Source organism: Spinacia oleracea, chromosome 6, assembly GCF_020520425.1.
Source record: "Spinacia oleracea cultivar Varoflay chromosome 6, BTI_SOV_V1, whole genome shotgun sequence".
NCBI lineage: Eukaryota > Viridiplantae > Streptophyta > Magnoliopsida > Caryophyllales > Amaranthaceae > Spinacia > Spinacia oleracea.
The window spans coordinates 39,235,653-39,255,784 of NC_079492.1; the positions used below are offsets into that span (position 1 = coordinate 39,235,653).

The 20,132-nt window shown below is 39.6% G+C and overlaps 1 non-coding gene across 1 annotated transcript; it reads right to left on the reverse strand.

The window, feature by feature from the left end:
* Positions 1-8,580: 8,580 nt before the first annotated feature.
* Positions 8,581-8,687, reverse strand: LOC130464577 (small nucleolar RNA R71). Its single transcript, XR_008924967.1, has one exon. It is a non-coding gene; the product is annotated as a small nucleolar RNA R71 (small nucleolar RNA).
* Positions 8,688-20,132: the final 11,445 nt, after the last annotated feature.

The following is a 20,132-nucleotide window of genomic DNA, read 5'->3' on the forward strand; positions in this document are numbered from 1 at the left end:
CTATTTGTATTTCAAAAGATCCGGTTCATCATTCCCGAGTCAAACACATCCACATCAGACACCATTTCCTTAAAGATAATGTTGAGAAAGGTTTGATCAAATTAGATTTTTGCCAAACTGATCACCAAATTGCTGATATTTTAACTAAGCCTTTGAACAGAGAGAAACATGAGAAAATGAGAATGGAACTCGGAATGATCAAGCTAAGGTAATTGCCAAATTGGAGTTCCTCTAAGGCAAAAGCAAAAATCATGGTACATATAGACTATTACAAACACAAAATCTTGTGTGCAAACATAGTTGAAGCTTACCATCGTGGCAAATTCTCTCACACTTCAAATGAGCAAGGTAAGCAGTTCCTTTCAAACTAGTTAAGTCAGAGATACGAAATTAAGCAAGTCAAAGTCAAACACAATTTTTTTACATTTTCCTTTTATTTTTATCTATTTATTTTTTAAATTAAAAACCGAATACCCATATTCAAAGAATGTTTGGAACGGTTCCATTGGCAATAAATAGGAGAAACTCTTCACTTTCCAAAATCAATCCATGCAACCCCCTTTCTCTCTCTCACACGCCTTCTCCACTGACATCACCTCTCCTTCCACCTATAAAAACCCCCACCATGGTTCTCACAAGCAACAACACTGATCTCACATCCCTCAAACGAAAGAGAAACCCTTCATCTCCTGTTCCTATGGATACCTCACCCATTCAATCGCCAATTCCTCTTCGATCCCACAATCCAATGCTCGCAATCACTCAGGGGGAACAAACCAACACTGACATCGAAATGAAATCCCCAATCTCAAACCCTAGATCCTCCACAAGAAAATCCAAAAAACGACGAGTGGAAGCTTCTGGTGAAAACATCGAGGAAACAGAGGAGAATGCTCAAACTCAGGGGGAAGCAAAAGGGTCCAAGAAACTCACTGCAAAGGAAAACAATCTGGTCGAGGGGTTCGCAATCAACTCCACATGGTGTGAAGCCACGAAATTTAAAGAGTTGATGGAAATCCTTGAACAACAAAAGTGGGTAAGTCTGTTGAGTACCTATGCCAAATCCCCCTTAATTCCTGAAGCTATGAAAGAATTCTGCAAGAACTTTGCATGTGTTGATAATGTATGTTCAAGTAAAGTAAATGGAACTCGCATCGAATTTGATGCCTCTTATCTGGAACAGCTGTTTGGTACACCCAATAGGGGTTTTGATATGTGGCTCAAAGGTCAAATCACAGTGACCATAGATAATGTAGATGAGAAAGATATAGTTGGTTCCATTGGAGGAGATTCTAAAGTATCCACCTCCACCTCACACAACTGCTTTTCACCTCTTCAAAAATTACTGTTTAATATTGTGTGGAGAGGTGTAGTTCCTCGAACTCAGAAAAGGAACATAGCAAGTCTGTTTGATGCTTGTCTCATGTATTGTCTTGAAAGGAAAATTCCCATAAACTTTCCTGCAATCATGATCAAACACTTATCCACCTGTATCCCCAAATTCAAAATTCCATACTCCTCCCTTCTTACAGAAATCTTCAAAAGCTTCTCAGTTGACCTTAGCCCATACTTTGTGATTCCCTTAAAATCCACCCAAATCCTTCAACTTGAAATGCTCCATCTATTAAATCTTAAAGTGGTTCAGGGTAAAGTCATTAGGGCTGGAAAGGAAGAGAAACAAGATGAGGAAGATCAGAAAGGAACTGCAGTTAAAGAAGAAGTGGAGGAGGAGGAGGAGGAACTCGAACAAATAGAGGTCCCTTTACCTCGAGGGAACAGGAAGAGTGTAGGAAAAAGAAAGAGCATGAGGGTGGCAATGAAGGAGAACAAGAAAAGAGGGCCTGTCTTCATGGAAATAAATGAGGAAGGGGATGTCAAGGAGATGCCCATAGAGGAGGATGCTGTTCCACTGAATCAAGAGGAACTGCCTGAAACTGTTAGGCCAAGAAAAAGGACACCCAGATCCTCCAAAAAGTCCAAAGCTCGTCGTGTTCCATCTGAACAGGAACATGTTCAAGATCATGGGGGTGCCTGGAACACAAAGGATGATCAGATATTGGAGCTAAAGGCAACAGTTGCTCGTCTGGTGGAACTACAGGAGGGAACAGATCACAGGATTAGCTCAATGCAGGCCCACATAGGTGCATTGGTTACAAGTGTCAAGACTCTCCAAAACGATCTTCACCACTACTCAGAACAAGCCAATGCAACTCGTGCCACAATCCTCACCAAGATCAACAATCTGGAATCTTTTGAGGAGACTGTGATAGAAGAAACTGCTGGTTCTGGTTCCCCATCCCAAGCCTAAATCACCCTATCCCTTGTTTCTTTTATCTTTTGCCATGGAACAATCTTTTTAATTTGCTTTCGGTTTGTATAATTTTTAAACTTGGGTATTTGTTCCATCTTATTTTGACTTGCTTGGTTACACATATCTATGCTTTCTAGTCTTGATCATTACTGCTTGCTTTCAATTTATTGTATGAGTTGGTTTAATACTTTGAGGCTAGCTTAACTTGCCAAACGTTGATCGTGGGGCACTGTGTTTGGAATGGCTATATTTCGTGCTATGCTTTTTGTTGATGTCAACAGGGGGAAGTCAAGGGTGCAAACTTCCAAGGCACACTCAATCCAGTTCCTGCATCAATCTCTCTGAATCTCTCTGTAAGCCAAGGGTGCTCCTCTTTCTTCTCTTTAATCTTTCTCTTTTGTTTTTCAATTTTTATGTTCTGTTTCACAATAGTCTGTATAAGTTCTTGTTTGTTTGTACTTACTCTCTTTGTAAAAAGTTTGCAAGTGTTGTCATCACCAAAAAGGGGGAATATTGTTGTTCCTAAGTTTTGGTTGATGACACACACACATATTGCAAACTTCCTGATTATGGTTGCTAAATGACTTTGAACAGGCATATGCCCAAGTTTCTATTAGGATAGGAACTTGAATAAGCTGGTGAAGTTCCTGGGGTACACTTGGAACAGTCAATGGAGTTTCAGAGCTGGAAGTTGTATCTGTTCCAGTTTGAAGTCACAAGAGGAGCAACACAGTTACATATCAAGAGTTCCGAATATCCACAAGAACTATTACAGACTCATAGCCAAGAGTTCCTATGTTAGCAAGAGAGGAACTCATCAATGTTCCTTAGCTGGAACGTCTGAAGCTTCTGAGTTGCAAGTTCCAGACAAAGGGAAGACATAAAGTCTAGGTAGTCCACTGTACTTAGAATTTTATGTAAATATTAATTATGCTAATGGTATATAGAGTACTCAAGGAACTTATGATTTAATTAGGCCATTTATTTTATTGGAAGCGATTTTTATGGAAAACATCTTCATAAATAAAAACAAGTTTTACATATTTTAATATAAAATAGATTTACGTTTTATTTTATTTAAACAAAACTTATTTTCCTAAATATTCTCCTAAGTTTTTGTAGATAAATAAAATCTGTTTTAAAGAAATATTTTAGGGTTTGATTGAGTCAAACCACCAACTGTTTTGTGGCTGAACGTGGGAAGTGGTCTTCCCCTTGTTCCTCAAGTCAAGGGACGTGGAGACCAAAGTGCTGGCAGTTAGCAGTTGAGGTTTTGAAGGGAACTAACCCTAAGGATAAACACTATAAAAGGGAAATCGTTTTTGGTTTAAAGCACACAAACATTCTGAGAGTTTTTGCTTTCCTAAAAACGTTTTGTCTAAGATTTTCTAAAACAGTTTGTGTCCTAGTTAATTCAAAGTTCCTAAGTTCCTTATATCCACACAAAAGCATTATTAATATCTAGAGTTATCCAAACACGAATTATATTTTGTATTAGTAAGGATAGAGTTATCCTGTTTAGACTTAGAGTTTAAGTCTGAGAGAGAGAAGTCAAGGAGTTGTAATCGAAGTAGATTACTGTGAGGAACACGAGTTTGAGAGGAACTTGTGTTGGAGAGATTATTGTAATCGAGGCATTACCATAATAAAAGAATTCTCTTCTTGATTAGTATCAAGAAGTTTTCACAATTATTGTTATTGTCTTCTCTATTCTCAGTTTCTTGATTGTTTCTTAAGTTCCGCAAGAAACTTTATCAAAGTTCTAATTACAATTCACCCCCCCCCTCTTGTGCGTGTTCCTACTGGAATAACACTTTTGCTTACCTAAAAGATTTTAGAATTGAGTCAAAATACATAATGTGCTTAATTCTTCAATCGGTTTTAGGATCTTGTAATCATTTTATTCACACCTGCCGGAACACATAACTTGAATAAAATGCTTAATGAACATTAAATTATGCATGTATGCTAGAATTTGAGTTTATTAAGAGAAATTGTGAATGATTATTTATTTGTTTATTCTTTTTCAATTGTAATTTTAACTATGGCAAACAACAATTCATTCAACATCCGATCAATTCTCGAAAAGGAGAAGTTGAACGGGAAAAACTTACTTGACTGGCAAAGGAACTTGCAAATACTTCTTATTCAGGAAGAAAAGGAGTATGTCCTGGAAGAGGCGATGCGCGAAGCCGCAGGAGACGGGGTCACTCAGGCAGCCCTCAATCGTTGGATTGATGCCAACAAGGATGTGAAATGTCTAATGCTTGCAACCATGAGTGCAGATCTACATAAAACGTTCATCAACTCTGATGCTTTCACGATCATCAGTGAGTTAAAGAACATGTACCAAGATCTGGCTCGAGTTGAAAGATTCGAGACTCATAGGCAAATTCTTGAGACCAAGCTTAAGAAAGGCGAGCTCGTAAGTCCATATGTTCTCAAAATATTTGGACTCATTGAGAATATGAGTGAGCTGGATCAGCAATTCTCTCAGGAAATGGATGTAGACACCATCCTCCATTCTCTTCATAACGGGTATGATCAGTTCAAGCCGAACTACAGTATGAATAGTCTGGAAAAAACGCTCACTGAGCTTCACGGTATGCTGAAAACTGCTGAAAAGACGCTCAAAAGTGATAAGCAAGATTTTCCTATGGTGCGTGGGGGCAAGTTCAAGAAATCTGGAAAGAATGCTAAGAAAGGTGGCAACAAGGCCAGCCAGACTAAGCAGCCAGGCGGCACGAAATCTGAAAAGAAGAAGGTGAGCCAACCCACTTCTGAATCTGAATGCTTCTACTGCAAGAAGAAGGGGCATTGGATGAGATATTGCTTGAAGCTAAAGGAAGATCAGAAGAACGGAACAGTCGTTCCATCTTCAGGTATTTTTGTTATACACTGTTTACTTGCTAATTCAACTTCTTGGGTATTAGATACAGGTTGTGGCTCACACTTATGTTCCAATTCACAGGGACTAAGAAGAAGTAGAAGGTTAAGCAAGGGTGAAGTCAAACTACGAGTGGGAAATGGAGCACGGATTGCTGCATTAGCTGTAGGAACTTATTATTTGTCGTTTCCCTCTGGGCTAGTTTTGGAACTGGAAGACTGTTTCCATGTTCCAAGTCTTACTAAAAACATCATTTCTGTTTCTTGCTTAGATGCTAAGGGATTTTCCTTTTTAATAAAAGACAATAGTTGTTCGTTTTATTTTAAAGAGATGTTTTATGGATCTGCTAGATTAGTCAATGGACTTTATTTATTAGATCACGACAAACAAGTTTATAACATAAATACCAAAAAGGCCAAAAAGGATGATTCAGATCTCACCTATCTTAGGCATTGTCGATTAGGCCATATTAACTTGAAACCCATAGAAAGACTTCAAAAGGAAGGAATTCTAGAACCATTTGACTTAGAGGATTATGGTAAGTGCGAATCATGTTTACTTGGCAAAATGACAAAGCAACCTTTCTCTAAAGTTGGAGAAAGAGCAACTGAACTATTGGGTTTAATCCATACAGATGTATGTGGACCAATGCGTACAAATACTAGAGGTGGTTTCAGCTACTTTATCACTTTCACTGATGACTTCAGTAGATATGGTTATGTCTACCTAATGAAGCATAAGTCTGAATCCTTTGACAAATTCAAGGAATTTCAGAGTGAATTAGAGAATCAATTAGGCAAGAAGATTAAGGCACTGCGGTCTGACAGAGGCGGTGAATATCTGATCTATGAATTTGATGACCATCTGAAAGAATGTGGAATTCTATCAGAATTGACTCCTCCTGGAACACCACAATGGAACGGTGTGTCGGAATGGAGGAACAAAACCTTGCTAGACATGGTTAGATCAATGATGGGTCCGGCCGAACTTCCAATAGAATTTTGGGGACATGCACTAAATACAGCTGCACTCACTATAAATAGAGCTCCGTCTAAAGCTGTTGAAAAGACTCCATATGAGTTATGGTTTGGAAAGCCTCCAAAAGTGTCTTTTCTTAAGATTCGGGGATGTGAAGTATACGTCAAAAGATTAATTTCAGATAAACTTCATCCAAAATCTGACAAATGTATCCTTGTGGGCTACTGATATGTGTGTTTTATATAGAGTTTTTACCCCCGTCCCTTAGTACTTTTTGATCTCAAATGAGCTCTTCGGAGCGATTTTTAGTACTAATGTGCTCCTTGTAGTGTGTTTGTAGTTTCAGGTTCATCATTGTAGGAATTAGCATATTTTTGTGCATTTCCTACTCATTTGAATCAATACAAGAGATTATGTACTTTCGAGAGCACAAACATTAAGTTTGAAGAGTTTTGAAGCAAAGCGAATAACGAAGGAAGTACAAAAATGACTATAGTCTACTATTTTAAGCATAACTAAAGTTCTACAACTCAAAATGATGTAATTCGAAATGGGTTGGATTCTAGACTTCCATAGCTTTCCAACAAGTGATCACTCGCCTAATTCCGACAAAAAACGAAGGAGATATGATGTTCTGAAGATAGAGGATCGTGCAGTTTCAACACGCGCCCGATCGGGCGGGCTTCGCCCGATCCAGATCGGGCGGTCATTCTGGGCGTTGTTCTAGGCATTTTGCAACAGCCCGATCGGGCGGAATTTCGCCCGACCGGGCCGACTATCGAGCACATCGCCCGATCGGGAGAAGCTCCGTCCGATCGGGCGACGCCAACCTCCAGCGTATTTCGCGAGTTTTTATTTCCGATTTTGGGCTCTATTTTGGGCAAACTATAAATACTAGCCCCTTATATTTTAGTGACACCTTATTTTCTAGTTTCAAACACTTAGTTTATTTTCCTAAGCTTAGTTTTGTCTCCAATTGTTCCAACACTTAGTTTTATTTCCAATTAAAAGTTCAAACTTTAGTATTCCATTGTTCTTCAATTAGGTAATATTTTCTTACTTTGATTTATTACTTTGTTTCAATTATGCTTTCAATTAATATGCTTGCTTTGTTTATTGATAATATGTGTGAGTAGTTTAATTTCTAGGGTTTGGGGATCCATGAATTAATATGATGGGATTTTGAATAATTGTGATTATTGACATTGTGATTAATTCCTATTGATTGGTTTATTCCACTATTCAATTAGATTTGCGCAGGTTTAATTGTGTAGTTATGCAATATCAAGTTAAAGTTCGAGAGATGCAATTTGATGTTTAGGCTTGTGTCAATAGGTAGAATTGGGATTGATAAGTAGCGAGAGCCCGTTAATTCTAAGTCTATGACTAGTATTGATTCGAGAGAGCATGCTAGTCTAATTAATTACGTTGTTGATTATCGTGATTGTTCATTGTCCTGGATTGTTAATTGCTGGTGAACCTATGCCCTAGATTCCCTTAATATCTTGATTCATACTTATTTAATTATCGTTCGTAGTATTAGTTTACAAACAATCAACCAAATCTTGTTCCCAATAGTTTAGTTTAATTAATTAATAGTAGAAAGAACGCCTGTCTCCCTGTGGATTCCATCCTGACTTCCCTTGCTACCTAGCTAGTGGACCTTAGGTTATTTTTGATTAGGTGATACGACTTTAGCCTATCAAATTTTGGCGCCGTTGCCGGGGAAACGGTTTTATTTTCTGTTATTAATTGTTTTTCTAGATTATTGTTTGTTACTTCTCAAGGGACTCCCGTTCCTTGAGGCCGGATCTCACGACTGTTTTCTAATTTTTGCTTGTTTATGCCCAGGACTGTCCAAACCAGCGATCTAACTTCGTTCGATCCTGAACCTGAACGGACCTTTCGTAGACGGCGTAGATTCGTTAAACAGTTGAGAGACTATTCTGACTCTGAATCCGACTATCTGATTAAAAATCTATTCCATACAGATTTAGAGATGGGTGACCAAGCACCACCACCGCCACCCCCACTTGTGCCAAGGCTTACAGACTACTCTAAACCAAGCCTGTCTATGCTCCCCAAGGCAATCATGCCTTCCATTGCGGTCGAGAATTTCAAGATCGAACCCCAGCTGATAAACATGATCGAGAGACACCAATTCGGTGGGGAAAAGGGTGAAGATCCTAATCTCCATATTCATTCTTTCATTCAGTATTGTGCCACCATTAAGCAGAAGAATTTAACACCGGAGCAGACTATGGAGATACTCTTTCCATTTTCATTGAGTGGGAAGGCAAAGCTATGGATTAATAGTCTCAACCGCGCAACTATGAAAATCATCTATTGGAATTCTTTGGCCCTTGCATTCTATGTTAAATATTTCCCACCTGAGAAGACAGCTCGTCTAAGGGGACAGATATTAGGTATCTCTCAACAAGAAGATGAGAGTTTGTTCGAGGTTTGGGAAAGATTCAAGGACTTGTAAAGAGAGTGCCCACACCATGGTTTGGAGGACTGGTTCCTGGTTCAGCAGTTCTATAATGGTCTGGGTAATAAGTCTATGTGTCTTTTGGATTCAGCTGCCAGTGGGAGATTTATGCAACTGGAGGTGCCTAGAGCTATAGAGGTGATTGAGGAGATAGCCATCCATAGTGCCTAATATGGGAATCCTAGAGGTTTTTCCGATCGTGGTGTTAAGCATGAGATGAACTTTATTGAACAGCTTACTGCTCAGCTAACTGCCCTACATCACAAGATGGATAATATGCAAAACGCATCTTCCCAAGCCACCCAACAAGCTAGTGTCGCCGCAATGAGTGCTCAGTTGGCCAATGTCTGTAATAGTTGTCGGATGCAAGGTCATTATGCACCGGAATGTAGGAGCACTATTGAACAATGCAATGCATTCCAGGCCTACAAGCAGAACAATCCGTACTCCAACTCATACAATGATGGGTATAAAAACAACCCCCTATTATCATATAGGAGTACTAATGTTCAGAACCCCCACCAGATTCAACACCCTCCACCACCACAACAACCTTACCAATCACCACCACAGCAGCCCTACCAACCGCGAAGTAACTACAACCCGCAGCCTAGTGGACCACCTGGCTTTCCTCCACAGCCTCAACCCACACAGCCTGATCCCATGCTTGTTGAGATGCGGAATATGATGTTAGAATTGCAGAAGTCTCTGAGCGAAAAGGATGCCAAAATCGATGCCCTCACTTCTCATAACAAGATCATGGATAAACAGTTGGCACAAATGGGTACTACTCTCGCAGAGAGACCCAAGGGTCAACTCCCTTCACAGCCTGTGACCAGAGAGTCTGTAAATGATGTCACTTTGCGGAGTGGATATGAGTATGATGGGCCACCTATGACTATAGAGGAAGGGGTTGAAGTATCTGTAAGTGGTGCTGTGCCAAGAGAAAGTGAGAATGTGGTTAAAGAGAAGGAAGCTGACACAAGGGTTGAGAAGAAAGTTGAGATACAAGTTCCACCTATCAAACTTCCCTTCCCTCATCGTCAGCTAAAGAACAAGCTAGACAAGCAGTTTGGTAAGTTCTTAGAAGTGGTAAAGAATCTGCAGGTAACGGTCCCTTTCACTGAATTAATTACTCAAGTACCTGCATATACTAAATACATGAAAGACATCTTGACTAGGAAGAGAGCATTTAGTGTGGTGGAGACTGTTGCATTTACTGAAGAGTGCAGTGCCTTACTACAAAATAAGTCTCCACCCAAGTTGAAGGACCCCGGGAGTTTCTCTATCCCGTGTAATATTGGCAACCTTTTTATTGACAAAGCCTTATGTGATTTAGGTGCTAGTGTTAGTGTCATCCCCTTGTCTGTCTGTACTAAATTGAACATGGGTGATTTAAAAGTTACCAACATAACTCTGCAAATGGCCGATCGATCTGTAAAATACCCCCTAGTTGTTATAGAAGATGTGCCTGTTAGAGTAGGTAAATCTTTTATCCCTGTTGATTTTGTTGTGTTGGACATGGAAGAGGACAGGCAGATCCCTATTATTTTAGGTCGACCTTTCCTACACATTGCGCGGGCAATCATAGATGTCAAGAATGGCAAGCTGACCTTAAATGTGGGGGATGACAAGGTTACTTTCAATTTAACCCATGTTGCTAAGAGCCCTATGATAGAGGAGTCATGTTTTGGAGTCAATGTTTCTAATGATTATTTTAATACTAAATTGACTCATACTAACTCCAACAATCCTTCAGAAAAAGAGCATGTTTCAAATTGTTTTGCAGGTGGAGGTAATCGGAGTATGAACTCTTCGGCATGGGTTCGAAGGGAAGCACGATTTGATGATGCTGAGACCCGAAAGGCCGAAAGTTCGGTGAACGGTGGGCATCGCATTCATGATCGGGGTCGTGGTCTGTAACCCCCCGCGCCACATAGCTCATCCAAGGCAATTGATTTGACACCAGATGGCACCATCTTTGGTGCCCCCATTCGATGAGTTGTCGTGGCTCTCATCCCCTTCCTTTCGATGTCTGTGCATAAACTGAGATTGTGTAATGGGGACATTACACCAATCTAATAGGGGATGAGTACTTAACTATCCATTTATTGCTTTCCGTAGTGTACTTTATGCTTTCGTTTTGTGTGTTTTAGTATAATTTTTGATCAAGTGTGTGATTCAGTGTAGTCCTTGGTATTGGAAAGGCGAGATGATTGTATTTTACGGTTTTGGTGTTTAATGTTATGCAGATCTAAGGCCCCAAGCTCGAAAAAGTTGAATCAAAGCCAAACGGAGCAGCTTGCATTTCGCCCGACCCGGATCGGGCGAAGAGCGCCCGATCGGGCGCGTGTCGATACAAAGAAAAATTTGGGAAATCGCCCGACCGGGCGAAAGTGGCCCGATCGACACAAAAGGCGAGTGAAATGCCCGATCGGGCGAAATTGCGCCCGATCGGGCGGTTGATGATGACGTCGTAGAAAGGTTAAGGAAGGATTCTGGGCTGAGAAAAGTCAATAAAACAAGGCATTGCATTTCGCCCGATCCGGATCGGGCGAGGTGCGCCCGATCGGGCGCGCATAGATTCAACGAAAAGGTTCGAAATTCGCCCGATCGGGCGATGTGCTGCCCGATCGGGCGATCTGCGAATCAGCGACAAATAAGCCACGGGTTGCTCACTTTCCTCATGATACCCCTTGAGCCAATGAGGACATTGTCTGATTTAGCTTGGGGGGGTGTTTCACTCACTTATACATATTAGGTATGTTTTTCCTTTTATTTTTGCATTTACTTATTTTTGTGTGTTTATTTTGGTGTGTTTAATGTTTTCTAGAGTAGTTTATTGCTTTGAAAAAAAATACATAAATACGTTCCGATGAATACAATATCATGCTTCCCTGTGCCCCTTGAACGAAAATTGTTTTGATTCTTGGTATTTGATGATGGGCAATGTAGATGTGTTCGCCATGATTTGATATTCGATTTCTTTGTTGCATTAACATGAGTCAACTCCGACTAACTATTTGTGGACTTGGTGCTTGACTAGTTGATTTGGTTAGGATGTGTGATAGCTTCCTGGTGTGTCATTGATTTTGAGTATTGATTTGCAACTATTAGTAGTGTTTTATGACTCATATACATGCACATTGTGGAGGACGAAGGCATTTTTCTATTTAGGTAGCCTTCAGATGAAATTAGATACATTTGTCCCCTCCTTTTCTACCCATGTTGTTGCTTGTGCCATTTTATTCGGTGACTAGCCATATTACAAGCCCATGAAAAACCCCATTGGTTACTAGTCCCAAGCCTAGCTTGGGGGAGCTAATAGTAGTGAGGTGAGGGAGTTGTAGTGTGCTACATTTTGAGCACAAAGTGGGTATTGAAAATGGAGTTCGTCTTATCATGTTTGTTGTTGAAAATGAGTTGAAAATGAAAAGAGATGAAAGAACAAAACAAATGTGAAGGTTGCTAAAAAAGAAAGAAAAAAAAAAGAGAGATTGAAAGAGAAAAGAAAGAGAAAAATCTATTACTCTCATAAAAAGTTCAAAGTGTTGTTTCAATCAAGTTCTGCAAATTCATATCCTTATGAGTGATTGGTTACAATTGTGAAAAAAGGCAAGAAAGTATGGTGTTGGCTATTTGTTGTTTTGTCATGTGTTGAGTAGGAGATTATGGTCATTTTGTTGATTGATCACGGTTGTTTTTAGGATTTATGCTCCCCAAAGCCAAGGCTTTAAAGCTCACATTATACCCAAATTTACCGCACCCTTACCTAAGCCTAACATTACAAGCTTTGAAGACCTTCCGACCTTTGTGCATAGAGTCGTACTTATGTGAAAATAGTTGTTTATCAATGCAAGTTATGACATGACACATTTCAAGTCGACTACTAGGTTGAGTGTATGTTTTTCTAGACACACGAGTGTTGTGAGTTTGGGAGGGCATTGTTCACTTATATGTTGGGAGGAGAGCGAACGGGTACATCTTTTACCCGCCACATAAATGAGTGATGAGTGTGTGAGCACTAGTCTTGAATTCCATTGTGCACTTGTGGTTCGCTTTGCGTGACGATTGTTAGGGAGGATTTGTGGTTGGGTGGATTTGATTGGTTGACATTGATGCATGCTCGTTAGATTTTGCCTTGAATTATGTTTTTCATTTTGAAATATGGTGGGGGTGAAGTTGGTCTTGTATTTATCGATGATTTTCTTGCTTAGGGACAAGCAAGGATCTAGCTTGGGGGAGTTTGATATGTGTATTTTATATAGATTTTTTACCCCCGTCCCTTAGTACTTTTTGATCTCAAATGAGCTCTTCGGAGCGATTTTTAGTACTAATGTGCTCCTTGTAGTGTGTTTGTAGTTTCAGGTTCATCATTGTAGGAATTAGCATATTTTTGTGCATTTCCTACTCATTTGAATCAATACAAGAGATTATGTACTTTCGAGAGCACAAACATTAAGTTTGAAGAGTTTTGAAGCAACGCGAATAACGAAGGAAGTACAAAAATGACTATAGTCCACTATTCTAGACTTCAATAGCTTTCCAACAAGTGGTCACTCGCCTAATTCCGACGAATAACGAAGCGTCGCCCGATCGGGCGACGCCAACCTCCAGCGTATTTCGCGACTTTTTATTTCCGATTTTGGGCTCTATTTTGGGAAAACTATAAATACTAGCCCCTTATATTTTTAGTGACACCTTATTTTCTAGTTTCAAACACTTAGTTTATTTTCCTAAGCTTAGTTTTCTCTCCAATTGTTCCAACACTTAGTTTTATTTCCAATTAAAAGTTCAAACTTTAGTATTCCATTGTTCTTCAATTAGGTATTATTTTCTTACTTTGATTTATTACTTTGTTTCAATTATGCTTTCAATTAATATGCTTGCTTTGTTTATTGATAATATGTGTGAGTAGTTTAATTTCTAGGGTTTGGGGATCCATGAATTAATATGATGGGATTTTGAATAATTGTGATTATAGACATTGTGATTAATTCCTATTGATTGGTTTATTCCACTATTCAATTAGATTTGCGCAGGTTTAACTGTGTAGTTATGCAATATCAAGTTAAAATTCGAGAGATGCAATTTGATGTTTAGGCTTGTGTCAATAGGTAGAATTGGGATTGATAAGTAGCGAGAGCCCGTTAATTCTAAGTCTATGACTAGTATCGATTCGAGAGAGCATGCTAGTCTAATTAATTACTTTGTTGATTATCGTGATTGTTCATTGTCTTGGATTGTTAATTGCTGGTGAACCTATGCCCTAGATTCCCTTAATATCTTGATTCATACTTATTTAATTATCGTTCGTAGTATTAGTTTACAAACAATCAACCAAATCTTGTTCCCAATAGTTTAGTTTAATTAATTAATAGTAGAAAGAACGCCTGTCTCCCTGTGGATTCGATCCTGACTTCCCTTGCTACCTAGCTAGTGGACCTTAGGTTATTTTTTATTAGGTGATACGACTTTAGCCTGTCAGCTACCCAAAGGAAACAAAGGGGTATTACTTCTACAATACATCTGAGAACAAGGTGTTTGTTGCTCGAGATTGTATCTTTTTGGAAAAGGATCACATTTCCAAAATGACAAGTGGGAGAAAAGTAGACCTCGAAGAAATTCGAGACAAACAACAAAATCTAGAGAATGCTCAAGATGACATTCAGGATGAAACTCAAAGATCTTTAGAAGTATCTGGTGAGGATCAAGGACCATCTAGAAATGTAACCCCGCTTAGATCACAGAGATATAGATCTCAACCGGAAAGGTACTTAGGTATTTTGACGAACGAGAGCTATGACGTTCTATTACTTGAAAGTGATGAACCTGCGACTTACAAACAAGCTATGACGAGCCCTAGATCCAAGGAATGGCAAGAAGCTATGCAATATTATTTAGACTACTTGTCAGAAAACCAAGTTTGGGATTTGGTCGATTTGCCAGATGGCTACCAAGCCATTGGAATCAAATGGGTTTTCAAACTGAAAAAGGACAAGGATGGGAAACTTGAAGTTTTCAAAGCTAGATTGGTTGCAAAAGGTTACAGGCAAGTCCACGGTGTGGATTACGATGAAACCTTTTCACCAGTTGCAATGCTAAAGTCTATTCGGATAATGTTAGCAATCGCTGCATATTACGATTACGAAATATGGCAGATGGATGTCAAAACCGCTTTCTTAAACGGCGTTTTAACAGAAACTGTGTTTGTGACACAGTCTGAGGGTTTTGAGGATCCAAAGAATGCTAAAAAGGTATGCAAGCTTAAGAAATCAATCTATGGATTGAAGCAGGCATCAAGGAGCTGGAATATACGTTTTGATGAAGCAGTCAGTGACTTTGGTTTCATCATGAACGCATACGAATCTTGTGTATACAAGAAGGTCAGTGGGAGCAAAATTTCTTTTCTAGTATTATATGTCGACGACATATTACTTATCGGAAACGACATTCCTATGTTGAACTCTGTCAAGATTTGGCTTGGGAAATGTTTTTCGATGAAGGATCTAGGAGAAGCACAATACATACTGGGCATCAAGATTTACAGAGATAGATCTAAAAAGATTATTGGACTTAGTCAAAGCACTTATATCAATAAGGTGCTTGAAAGGTTCAAGATGGCAGACTCCAAGCGAGGCTACCTACCCATGTCTCATGGAATGACTCTAAGCAAGACTCAGTGCCCAAAACACTTGATGAGCATAGACGAATGAATGGGATTCCATATGCATCATTGATTGGTTCAATAATGTATGCTATGATATGTACACGCCCGGATGTTGCGTATGCACTCAGTGCTACGAGCAGATACCAGTCAGACCCAGGAGAGGCACATTGGACTGCTGCCAAGAACATTCTGAAGTACCTGAAAAGGCACAAAGATGATTTCCTGGCCTATGGCGGAGATGATGAATTAATTGTTAAAGTCTATATGGACGCAAGTTTCCAAACCGACAAATATGATTTCAGATCACAGTCTGGGTTTGTCTTCTGCCTCAACGGAGGTGCAGTAAGCTGGAAAAGTGCTAAGCAAAGCACCATTGCGGATTCTACAACTGAAGCGGAGTACATTGCTGCACATGAAGCAGCAAAGGGAGCTATATGGCTAAGGAAGTTCATAGGTGGACTAGGTGTAGTCCCCTCCATTAAAGGACCAATAGCTTTGTATTGTGATAATAATGGAGCTATTGCACAGGCAAAGGAGCCTAGACACCACCAAAGAGTCAAGCATGTACTTCGTAGATTTCACCTTCTACGAGAGTTCGTTGAAAGAAAAGAAGTCGAGATAAGCAAGATTGGAACTGATGACAACATCTCAGATCCATTAACTAAACCTCTGCCGCAGGCGAAGCACAACTCGCACACTGTAGCTATGGGAATCAAGCATATTGGAGAATGGCTTTGATGTCCTCATTTAATGTTTTAAAGTTTTAGAGTTTAATACTTTGTAAAACATTATTGGTTAATCATTCACATAAATGAATAGAATTCATTTTTCCATTTAATTTGTGGTTTATTAAATGATGAGTCCTTTCAATTTGACGAAATATTCAAGATAGACTGTCAGGACCAGTCCTGTGACTAAGAAATGTCTATCAAGTGAACTTGAATGTCAAAAGTTGAAAATGGTCCCTGGTCGGAGTTTTCTATAAAGATTGACGCATAGAAAACGTTAGACGACTAGAATGCAAGATGACTAGTAGTTCTGTTTCTTGAACTATGTGGACATGGCAATGTCGTAATCATTTGCATAGATACTTACTTTGGGAAAACTAGTATCGGACAGACCTATGAAACTTTACTATAAGAGATGAAAATCTTTCATAAGTAAATTTCATTAAAATTATTAGACACTAGTCCTTAATACCTGAGTGATTTGAGATTACTTGTTTGAGAACTGCTTACTTTGACGTTGCCAACCGTCGCATCGTAAAAGAAGGCTATAAAGGCAACGCTCAGGTAATCACCTATCAAACGAAGTCTAATCTCAAGATCGCAAGATTGGGATTGTCCTCCCATAAATCGGGATGAGATGCTGAAAGTTGTACAAGGCCACTCGGAGAGCTAGAAACTGTAAAATGCATGGCCGTGCGCAGATGAATCATAGGCTATGATTATCTGTTTATTTGATCAGTTGAACTATGAAATCGAGAAACACCTCTGGACATAATAAGGATGACAACTCTTACCTTATGTTCAAGAGCAAGCATCGAGCGACAAAGGAATTAGGAAATGCACACTTGTCCCTAAGGACAAGTGGGAGACTGAAGGAAATAATGCCCTTGGTCCAAGTATGCATTTAATTAACGTTAAGTCTAAGAAATGCGGTTTAGTATTAATTAACAAGTTAATAAATTGAGTGAGATCAAGTGAGCTGAATGCCTAGCTAGAGGCCGCTTCAGTTCAAGTGGAATTAATGATATTAATCCACAACTTACTCTTGACTGAACCCTTAGGGTCACACAAATAGTACGTAAACGGATCAAGTATTTAATGGCATTAAATATTCCATCTATGGATATTCGAAATCGACGGATCTTGGTTTCAGTGGGAGCTAAGATCGTCAAAGGCATACAAATGAATACTCCGGAAACGATGATATTGCCGGAAACGGAAATATGGATCGTATCGGAAATATAAATATTATCCAAGTCGTAGATGTTGCCGGAAACGGAAACATGGTATGTGTCGGAAAATATTATCGGAAATGGAAATATTGCCGGAATCTGAAATATTGCCGGAAACGGAAATATTGTCGGAATCGGAAATATTATTGGAATCGAAAAATAATTCCGGAAACGGAAATATTAAATATTTGTTCGAAATGGAAATTAATTCCGGTATCGGAAATATTAAATATTGTTCGTATCGAAAATGAATTCCGGAATCGGGAAATTAATCGGAAGCGTACCGTACGAATTAGCATCGGACGAGACTTGCTAGACGAAGGCCCAACACGAAGCCAGGCCCGCGTCCAGCAAGCCAAGCGCCCAACACAACGCTGCCAAAGCCTCGCCAGGCCCAGTGCAAGGCCAGGCCCAGCAAGGCCATGGTGCGCGCACGCGGATGGGCTGACGCTCGTGGGCTGCGAGCTGCACCTGCTCGTGTGGGCCGCAAGGCCTACGCAGGTTGTGCGGTGCTCGTGCTCGTGCAACGTTTGTTGCCCTATTTAGTCGATAATTCTAAGTACCTTAAGAGAGATTCTAGTTGGTGAATCTTAAGGCGGATCCGGACGTGCTGTGGACTTTCTACGGAGGGACGACACTTGGAGTCCTAAAGACTTGTTCTTGTTCGGTTCGGGCGCAGCTAGGGAGGGCACGCTACAAAGTGTATGCATCCTAGACTAATTATATGATTATGTGCAATTAATATGATTCCTGGCATTAAGGTTTTTCCGCATGATTTATGTTGTTCATATGTATGATAACCTACAGTGGTATCACGAGCCTCTTATTATTTGCATAATCTATTATTTCTTAACATGGTTAAATTTTACAAATTGGCAAAGAATTAAAAGGGGTGATTAATTTTCGTAATTGTTAATTAATTGCGAATTGCGTTTTTTTTTTTTTTTTTTTTTTGGCAAGTAATAAGATTTTATTAATTACCAAGAGGGCAAAAATACCCTAACACCAGTACAACCAAGCCACAGCCACAACAGGCAAAGCAACAACTAGCTATTACAAGATACCCTAAACAAAATTCTGTTTACAATACATAAGCCACTTTCCAACTGGTTAGAGAAAATTTTAGAGTTCCTAGCTAACCAGATAGAGTACACAGTTTCACAGAACAGACTATTACACAATCTAGCTTTGCTTCTAGTACTCCTGCTTGCTTTTTCAACCCACTGCACCTCTTCATTCCAAGTTCCAACAGCTCTATGTATGCCACTTCTCTGCAGAACCTGGCTCCATATGTCAGCAGAATAACTACACTCAAAGAAAAGGTGATCTCTACTTTCATCTGTGTTGTGACAAAGGCTACAAACACTATCTGCAATAACATTCCATCTTCTCGGTCTCTCTTTAGTTGCAAGTCTATCCTGCAGGGCCAGCCACACAATAAACACACTTTTAGGGCTAGCATGGCTGTTACAAACAATTCTCTTCCACCCCACAGATTCCCCTTGTTGTCTCAAATGATTATACAGTCTCTGAATCATAAATTTCCCTGCAGTTACAAATTTCTGCAAATCACTAGAACTACTTAGAGTCTCCCTTTGCTGCCAAATATTCTTCAAAGACCAAGAAAGTCAATTGGGGATTGGCATGGTCCAAAAATCATTATGCTTCACATAGTATGTGTGAATCCATTTCACCCACAGCTTATCAGCTTTCAAAGACAAAGCCCAACAATGTTTAACAACAGCTGACTTGTTCCACAGAGGTAAATCTTTAAGATTCCAACCCCCACAAATTTTAGGTAAGCACAACTGATCCCAAGCAATTAGTGATTTCCTTGAATTCCCTTCAGCTCCAGTCCATAAGAAACACCTACAAATTCTTTGAATATCTTTCAACACCTTCTTAGGCATAATGAATATCTGACACCAGTACAACTGGATGCCAAATAAAACTGATCTAATCAGTTGCAACCTTCCAGCATAACTAAGAAGTTTACCAGACCAACTTTTTACCCTTGCTACAGTCTTCTCAATCAGGGGCTTACAGTCTGTAAAACTCAGTTTCTTAGTTGAGAGGGGGACACCAAGGTACCTAAAGGGAAAAGAACCTCTAGGTGTTCCAATCTTAGCTAGGATACTAAGAGCTAGAGAATCAGGTACACCAGCCAAATACAGTTCACTCTTCATCATGTTAGCTTCCAACCCAGAAGCAGCAGAAAATTTAGAGAAAGCCTCCAAAAGGACAGAAACATAAGCATTATCTCCCATAGCAAACATTAGTAAATCATCTGCAAACATCAAGTGAGTCAGCCCTATTCTTTTACATCTTGGATGAAATTTGAACTCTTTTGACTTGCTGAGGGAGGACAAGCATCTAGACAGATATTCCATTCCTATTGCAAATAGGAATGGTGACATTGGATCACCCTGTCTCAACCTTTTTTGAGCAGGGATTGGCTTGGAAGGAAACCCATTTACCAGAATAGAATAAGACACTGAGCACAGGCAAGCCATAATCCACTTGACAAATTTATCAGGAAATCCCAGTTCTTGCAACATACTTCTCAAGAAAGGCCATTCCAGGGAATCATAGGCCTTTTTAAGGTCTACGTTTATCATACATCTAGGGGACACATGTTTCCTGGAATAGCATTTTACTAACTCAGTAGCCATTATGATATTATCAGAAATGACTCTCCTTGGGATAAAACCAGATTGTGCTGAACTCACAATTTCCCCAATGACTGGTTGCATTCTATTTGTCATAACTTTTGAAATCAGCTTGTAGATCATAGTACAGTAGGCAATAGGTCTGTAATCTTTAACTTGAGTTGCA